This window comes from Alosa sapidissima, chromosome 22 (assembly GCF_018492685.1).
Source record: "Alosa sapidissima isolate fAloSap1 chromosome 22, fAloSap1.pri, whole genome shotgun sequence".
Classification (NCBI taxonomy): Eukaryota; Metazoa; Chordata; class Actinopteri; order Clupeiformes; family Clupeidae; genus Alosa; species Alosa sapidissima.
The window spans coordinates 5,815,351-5,824,437 of record NC_055978.1 but is presented as its reverse complement, the minus strand read 5'-3'; the positions used below and the strand labels follow the sequence as shown (position 1 = coordinate 5,824,437).

At 39.8% G+C, this 9,087-nt stretch overlaps 1 long non-coding RNA gene across 1 annotated transcript; it reads right to left on the bottom strand.

Moving 5' to 3' along the window:
• Positions 1-7,082: 7,082 nt before the first annotated feature.
• Positions 7,083-8,172, bottom strand: LOC121696968. The gene is made up of 2 exons (XR_006026363.1): positions 7,974-8,172; positions 7,083-7,231 (listed from the first exon to the last, which is right to left on the bottom strand). It is a non-coding gene; the product is annotated as an uncharacterized LOC121696968 (long non-coding RNA).
• Positions 8,173-9,087: the final 915 nt, after the last annotated feature.

Genomic DNA, 9,087 nt, shown 5'->3' with positions numbered 1-9,087 from the left:
AAAGCGCTGCAACGTGAGAACAGTCTAGTAGGCTAGCCTACATAATAATCTGACATCAGAAACGCACCGTCACCGTCAGCACTGATGCTGCTGACACAGTGGCTGCGTGATAACTTAATTTGGCCTTGATCGTGCAGGACATTTCAGAATGTCGAGTGTGTAATCCATCATAAATGGCTAGGTTCAATGGAAAAGTTAGCAGGACAAATGAAAGAAAACGAGAAGGATTCAGTGAAGCATAATAATGTTTTAGAACCTTCAAAATTAGAAAACTGATGCAAGTGAGATGGAGGACAACTGCACGTAGAGTAGAACGTAGGCCTATTGTCCGAAGGAACTTACATTAAATGAGGAGATATTTGCTGAATGTCACAAAAAGTGTTACAGAAATTGCTTGGCATCGCTTATTCAATGGCTCTCTACCGAAACACCTGTAGTTTGCGGAGGACGAACGAGAAAGCACTCGTTTGATAAATCAGCCAGTAGTAGACAAATAACTTTTAGAAATAATCTGTACTGCAAAAACGAATGTTGGTGGGTATTTAAACTATCTAGCGGGTGTTTTAACAGCTGCAAGAAATAGAAGCTTCATGGTCTTTATGTTCTGGTTCGTAAATTATTTTCATAAAACTTCAAGTTGCCCTATAACTTTACTCTCCAAACTCTTCACTGCACTGTAGGCAATTAACTGACAGTATGATAGGCTATTTATTTTCTGTAGGCTACAATAAACAAACACATTTATTTCATAGCTGCCAACTCTCACGCATTGGCCGTGAGACACACGCATTTGATTAGTTTCACACACTCACACGCCACACCCCCGATTTCTCACGCAGATGCCTGAAAAATGAGTTTAGCCTATCTATAGATCTACCTGTTGAGCCACGATTATGCTTTCAGAGACGGTGAGAGGGTTCAAGAGCACCCCCTGTCTGTGGACTTTTCTCAATTTTCTCTCATTTGCAATGCTACTTCAGAAGCCGTCCCAGGCGCATTCCCCCCGCATTTCCCCGGCTTTAGGTATGCTTTGAGTATTATTGAGTATTTTTCACGATGAAGTGTCAACCTGGTAGGTCAAATACCTGGCAGATGAGGTTCAACTAAACTAAACCTATACATATGATATCACACATCAGGTCACACATGCGGAATCTAAGCTTTCCAATGATATTAGCGCCAAGTTGCTGTGATAAATGGTTCATGAGAAAATTAACATTGAACCGACGTGCAATTTAGGCTAATCATATTTGCATTTTGCACACAGTGCACACCCATTACTCTCGGTTTAATATTTCACTAACCCTTCACACAACACGTGGCAAACCCAATATCACAATAAACATCAAACGTACCGAATACGAGGATATAAAGCATGCCTCTGTGCAATAAGTGGTTCCTGAGTAATCCGGTTTTGAAATTGCAACACATTTCTACATAGCCTCATTGGGGCGAAATTATAATGTATTCTAATGTAAACTATTTGTCAGTAGGCCTACATAATTTTTTGTAAATTGCTCAGCCATAGATTATCCCACTATCATGGTTCTTATATTGTCAGGTTCCAGCCAATCCCATTACAGATAAATAAATATATTTATATTGGCATGCTTCCTAGTGACATTAATGCAAAAATATGAAGAATCAAATAATGAGACACAAATATTGATATAAAGCCTGACATAAGCCATATGCAAACATTCGCATCATGCAGATATGGGTACATCCTGAAAAAGGAATAGCATGTAGGCTATAGGCTATGGCTATTACAATGACCAATATATTATCTTAAATAAACTAGCTGAATAACACAGGTGACCACTTCTGCATAATTTCATGGAGTGCTGAAATGTACAGACATTTTTGAACATTTCTGAACTGTGAAATGTAGCATATGTTTTTGTGAACTTATTGCAATATCACCATAACTATTCCACCTGTGTGTGCATGGTTATAATTCTGAAGTGCAAAATAGCTTAGGCTATAGCACAACTATTTCCATAAAAATAAGCAAGTCTGACCTCTGAATTTATTTTGAAAGTGCACCTGATTGATGCATTTAAAAGTTAAAATATACAAACTCTTAAATTCTTACAAAACACCCACCCACTTTTTAAAATTGTTAGTTTGGACACCCCCACTTTTGCCGTGTGAAATACCAGTGCTGTTTTCAGCATCTGTTTAGTGCTTCATTGTCATTTTCATTGGATTCTCCCATTTGCGCGTAAATCGCTCATAAACTTTTTTTTTTTTTTGTTACACGCATTCTCCCATTCCTCTTCTGTCACACACACAGTGACAAGCGCCAAATCCCCCGCAGTGTTGAAGAGATCAGTCATCCCCCTCACTTTTGATAAGGTAAAAAGCCTTATAGGTATGCCAAATAAATAATAACCTATAGGTTTACGCTAGGCTATGTAAAACTCCCCATTAACAGCATCACGTCACTAACCACAGCGACTGCACAATCTCGTATTCACTCTGTTGGATATCTGAAGCCAGTTTGTCTACTTAGATAGTGTAAATCCTCAAATTATGGCCGGGGTCTTAAGACAAAGTACAGGCCTTTAGGGGCAGGATTGTATTCGAGACAGCCCTTTATTTCTTATGCAAGTTTTATTTTGAGACATGCGTTTCTTGGAGCGGCATACTGGTAGGCCTTCAAAAGCATGACATTTTCGGTTTAGTTTGATATTTAATTTACTTTTGGACTGTTTGATTATATTGTTAAATGTTGGGACTGATGGGCACTGAAATCTGGGGAGGTATTTGATGATCACTATTACGTATGTAGTTGAAAGAGTGTTGGGATTTCAAACAAACCTTTCATGCGTTCATTGAAGGTCCGCGGTGCTATAATGGAAACCTTATTGCGTAGCCAAGTAGCCTATATATTGAGTTATTTTTAAATTATGCATGATTTCCTCTTTATTAATTTCGTAGGCTGGCTTCATTTTGTTATATAGAAGTATCTAAATAACCTGTTAAATGTACCAGAATTCAGGAAATTGCATCTAGTCCAAAAAATGGGGGCAGGACCCCCATACCCCCTGCTAAAATGTCCCACCCACTTTCAGAATGCCTCCGACACCCATGGTCCTACTTGTAGGCTAGATCCCTTAGATACCAATGTTAATTTAACTCTGGGACCCTGGTCCCAGGGATGGATTACTGTACGGGCCTTCCGGGCCCAGACCCAGGGGCCCAAGGTGTCAGGGGGCCCTGAAGCCCAAGCCTTTGCATGGAATCATTGCCTCAATATCAACACATCAGGATGTAGGCTATGAATTTGATTGAATTTAGTATTGGCCATCCCCAAAATGCACCAGAATACAGGAAATCACATCAAACAAATGAAAAAAATTCTGGGGGAGGACCCCACATATGCGACAATTAGTGGGGAGCCCTTAATACATGTGGGCCCAGGGGCCCGAAAGTTCATAATCCGTCCATGCCTGGTCCCTACACCTGAGAACCACTGATGTATGTTTTTTTTACTGTACGGTATAATGCTGAATGAGCCAAACAAAGATTTCCGCAGCAAAATTTGGGTTGGCCCCACCAAATCTCACTCCAAGGTTTTTTGAAAAGTTGGCAGCCCTGTATTTTTTCAACTTTTGCAATATTACGCACTTGGCTACTGAACGCAAATCAGCAGGAGAGAGAATGTACGTAGCCTACGCAGCGTGTAGCGCAATGTGTAGGCTATTTGGTTACCAACTAACACTGTTAGCCAATTCACTAACTTAAGACTTCAGTGCCATCATATACAACGTTTTTTTACACAACAAATACAGAAAGGATGGAGGCAGCAAAAGTAGAGAAGTCATTTCAGATGGGGCAAGAACAAGGTGAATTTGTATGCTTGTCAAAACGTAGTCCTACCCTGCATTAGAGGAGCTGATCATCATACCAAGCACACTCGCTGTTTAAAGTCATACACCACGGTAAACTAAAACTAAAATGTTACAAAGGTGGCAAAAATAATATAGGGTATTATTAGCCATGACATTACTAGGCTATGAATCGTTCGTTCGTTCATTTTTTTTTTTTTTTTGGGGGGTGGGGGGGGGGGTTTACAAACTTATTCAAAATCATCCCCCCCTCTGGTTTTTACACAAATCGCACCCTGGTCATACGTATGATTACTGTGAATGTATGTGTGTGCGTGTGAATCTGTTTATGCACATGTGTGCATATGGAATGGGTTAACATGACCCCTGGAGGCAAACATACGCAAAAAATTGGTCATCCTAGGCCCTACGGTTCTCAAGATATTCACAGAAAACTCTGTTGGTGTACGGTCACTAAATGTACACATAAATTAATTTATTGTATGGCCCCCCATGAACAGAATTCCACAAAACTTGGCGTGCATTCAGAGGGTGTCATAATGATCCTACACTTCCAATTTCGTGCAGTTTTGACCATGTTAGGTCACAGATACCTGCGATTACAACACCTCTTTTTTACTTTTTTGTTTTTAATTAGGTGGTGCTATACATGAAATGAGTGGTTATGGAATGGGTTGACATGGCCCCTTAAGATCAACATACAAAAAAAAGGTGGTCCTCCTAAACCCTACGGTTCTCGTCGATTTTCACAGAAAACTGTGTCTGCCCTACCCTCCTTTCGGGGGTCCAGTCCAGCGGGGGGGGGGGGGGGGGGGGGGCTACAGATCAAAACGAAAAACGATAGTTCCATGCTATCCATGTGGGGCCATCCATCAGCACCAACGTTTTTTGACCAATTTTCAAAACCACACCTGCCCACCATCCGCTGGTTGTTTTATATGGGTGATGCAGCGCTGCTGACGTGAGGCTCTTGCCTGTTCTAGAAAGACTGTCGTCCAAAATGCTTGGTTGCATTGCATTCTCCACATTTTTAGCTACATTTTCATGTACCACATCAGCATTTTTGTTCAGTGAATCTTTTGTAAATTGCTTTACAATTACCGTCGGGCCTATAGGCCTATTGCCTGGCTTGCCTCAGCTTCGGTCACGTCCTTTTACAATTTTATCATTGTAATAAAAAACGCATTCTAATAAAAATCATTCTAAAAAACACATTCTGTGTAATATAGAGGTTAACATTCTGTGTAATATAGAGGTTAACAAAGATACTCTAGTTTGTAATTTCTTTTTAAGTATACATTTTGAAGACAAAAGGAGTCATACCACAGGTCCAGGGATGGACTACTGAATGGGCTTACTGGGCCCAAGAGCTCAGGAGGCCCTGAAGCCCAAGCCTCTGTGTGAAGTTGCACCAGAAGTCATCATTTAACCCATTTACTCCTAATATGCCTGCTAAAAACGCCTATAGCAGGGATGTCAAAGTCAAATACATTAGAGGGCCAAAAAAACAAATTTGCTACAAGCCGAGGGCCGGACTGGTTCAATGTTTATTAAAACATATTAAAATGACTGCACGTAACCTATTGAACCAAGACGTGTACTGTATTTTATTTAATGATTAAATGAATAATGACTGTGACTGAAGTGCGGGCAAAGTTTGCACAAATGTACGATTTTTCCCATCCTCACCGACCTTGTCATGATCATATGATGCCTCCTTGCTGCTTTGTCATCTACATCAGCCTTTCTCAAACTTCTTTGACCTGAGGCCCAGTCAAGGCATACTTTGGGGTCATAGGGCCCACCTACATGAACCCATAATGATATCACAATTATTTTTATTTTTATACTATATTGCTATACATGCACTTCAAAACAGTGTTTAAAGTGCTAAGATTGTTCACAAAAGTTTGTGAAAACATGCACATCAGAGTACTGCTTTACTAATGTAAAATATAATTAGGCCTACAATAGTTTCATTGTTTTTGCATTGTTGCATGATGCTAGCATGAGAAATACCTCTCAAAACAACAGCAGTTATATGGGTGCCGTTGTTTTGGGATGTTTCCCTCATGCAAGCATCATACACTGATAGAATATATATATGTATGTTATATTTAATTACATTTAATTTGAATGCCTGAATGTAAGGATTCAGGAGACACAATACCAGCTTTTGTGAATGGTAAATGGCGGATCAGATCATGCGTAAATCACTGATCTGGAGATCTTTAACTATCTTTTACTAAGACTAATTAATAGCTTTTGGCTGACTTTAATACTTAATGCCAAACAGTGTTTTATATAGTCTGTGCACTGTTTTTTATGGAAGTTGCATAAATCCACGTCGTTCTATTAAATGTCGTTTCATAATTAGCCTTCCAATATTGAAGCTTAGCTTTGCTACCAACGTGCACACGCATGCATTGAATAAACGCTCATACCACGACTTAATTATATGCCTCTATGTTTGATGACACCAAATTAACAAGCATTTCCTATAATTGCAGAAATGTTTGTTTTCTTTTTCTGTCCGCGGCTCCTTGACCAATTGCGCAGCAAATTTTTAGACGATGGCCCTGGAATAATTTCACTCTGCAGACCATTGTCCACATTGCGGACCGCGGCCCATAGTTTGACAAATGGTGACCTACATGCTGCCATATTAAGGCCTTTTTACGGTGTGTTTTAGCCGGGTTTTTGCGTGGAAGGCTCTGTAGAAATCTGGCACCCTATTCAACGAAGTTAAACTGAAGAGCGTGCCGTTCACAGACACCAGAATGAACGAGTTCACAGTAACGTTCATCAGGCAGTAGTAGCCTAATACAGCCCAGATAGCAATTACTCATTGAATCTATGTTAAATCAACATTATTTTGTCAATGTTAAAATCATTGAGTCAACGTCGCACTTCAACATTGATCCTATAACATTTTGCACCCTCTATTAATATTGAAGCAATGTTGAAATTCCAACTACAGATCAACGGAATTTCAATGGTATTTCAATTAAAATGAATATTGAAACAACGTTGAAATTACAACCAAACTAAAGATCAATGCGATTTCAATGGTATTTCAATTGATATTAAACCTCAGTAAACCACTTTTAATCTGGAAAAATATTGGGAAATTCACATCCTGCTTTATATACAGCCAGGATAAATTTGACTAGGCCTAGTATGGCTGGTTTAGGCTACACAATCGTGCATAAATAACCAGACAACTTATCAGTTTGAAAATCAAGTGCATTTATTAACTCTTCTTCATTTAGAAATTCACGTGTGTTGTGCTTCCCTGCCATCCATTCAGTATAGCATTCATAGACCACCCGTTCGCAGTTAGCCCTCCACCATCCAGTAGCAGAGTGAAGTGGCACCTAACAGAAACAGAAGAAAAAGAGATAGACAGTGTTAGATAAATATGTTCAACTGAAGGCTACTTATAATTGAAACTTAGAATATATATTCTATATGTTTGTTGAGTTTGCTGTCAAAATGCCAGGCTGAAGATAGTGTTAGAATAATTCAGTTTCGCAAGCTGGGTGAGCTCATTGAACATGCCGTGTTTGCTAGCAGCACCAGCCATTCGGGCAGCTCTGTTCGTCCGAACACTTTTGCTGCCCAATGAACGGTTAATGATAGCAGTCTAGTCAGATATGACTTAAAGTTGACTTATATCAGTACTGCTAAAGTTAGCCTATTAAACTCACAAAAATATGATCACCAGGAGTTACATAAATGTTAGCTAAATCTCCACGTAAACCAGCAGCACATCTTCAGCCTATAATTTTGAAAGCCTAGAAGCTAACGTTACCGGTAGGCCTAGCACTACTTCATATTTTATTATCATGAGTATAATAAACTGTAACTTACTGACAACAAAGGTAGGACCTAATTATAAATCAGACTGCCGAGTAACGTTAACCTAACATTATGATGAACTGCCATAACGTAAGTTAGCCTAAACATTAATTTGATAAGTAAATTTAGCTAGCCTAGCATTTGAATCAGTTTGTAAATCTGACAGTACATTGTACATAGACTGTAAACATGACCGAATTTAATGTAGTACACTTTTACAATAAAACATTATCGTTTGATAAATAAATGCTTGCTTACCATTAAGGAGGAGTGAACTTGACAGAGAGCTGAACACCCCCGTTGGTCTGACTGAACTGTTGCTGAAAATGAACTGGACAGTTCGCAGTGAGTTCGTGGGCTACAGTTGCATTGTGGGGAATGGAGTATTGATGCGCAAAACAGCAGCAGGCGGCTGTGGCCTGCGGGCCGGTTCTAATACTAATCAAATATCATCCCGGGGGCCGTAGATAATTCATTTGGGCCTTGACTTTGACATGTCTGGCCTATAGAATCCTATGGCATTCTAGATTAAACAACCTTATTTCCTGAGGGTTTTCTGAAAAAATACTAAGAATTGTCAACGTCTACCAAAACCTTAATATCTAAGCCTCTGTACACCTAGAAACATGAAATAAAAAGCATGCTGCGCTACGCAGCAACCAGCGGGAGAGTCAATGATGCGCTATGCAGCAACAGGCGGGAGATAGAATGTTGCGTTGTGCAGCATCCAGCGCGAATGGGTTAAAGGGTCATTTAAAAAAAAACAAAATCTTCCATGGGAGAATGCCTCAGCATCTGTGCCCAGGGGTTCATAATCCATCTATGCAGGCCTATGTCCGTCAAAAGTACCCTAATTGACTGACTGACTTAACTAACGACTTGTTTGTGATTTTTAATAATACTTTTTGCATAGTAGGAAATGTATTGAAATTCTGTTTGGGGGTCCCACAGACCCCACCACAGATTTGGTCCCCCCCCAATGTTGACATCATGACTACAGCCTTGCCAAACACCCAGCTACTTCCATCCTCTATTTTCAAAGGTGTTTCAAGTAATGAAGAGCATGGCTCAAAGTAAAGTAGCTAGGCCTGAGACGACGTAATTGACTACATAAATTCGTCAAAGTGAAATTTGTGTCAACTCGCCACAATGTAGTGAGTGCAAATGCTCATGTACCGTGCCAGGGGGAAGGGCTCCAGCCGTGATAAGTAATTACAACAGCAAGGTATAATAAATGTAAATATTACGCAACTCTAAGGGGAGCTCTAGGGTTGTCAAAATACCCGAAACTACTTTAAAGGTTGTATCAGCGATAGCGTGGATACATCACTTCTGTTGATGTTCAAACAAAACAGCTAGCTCGCTACTCCAT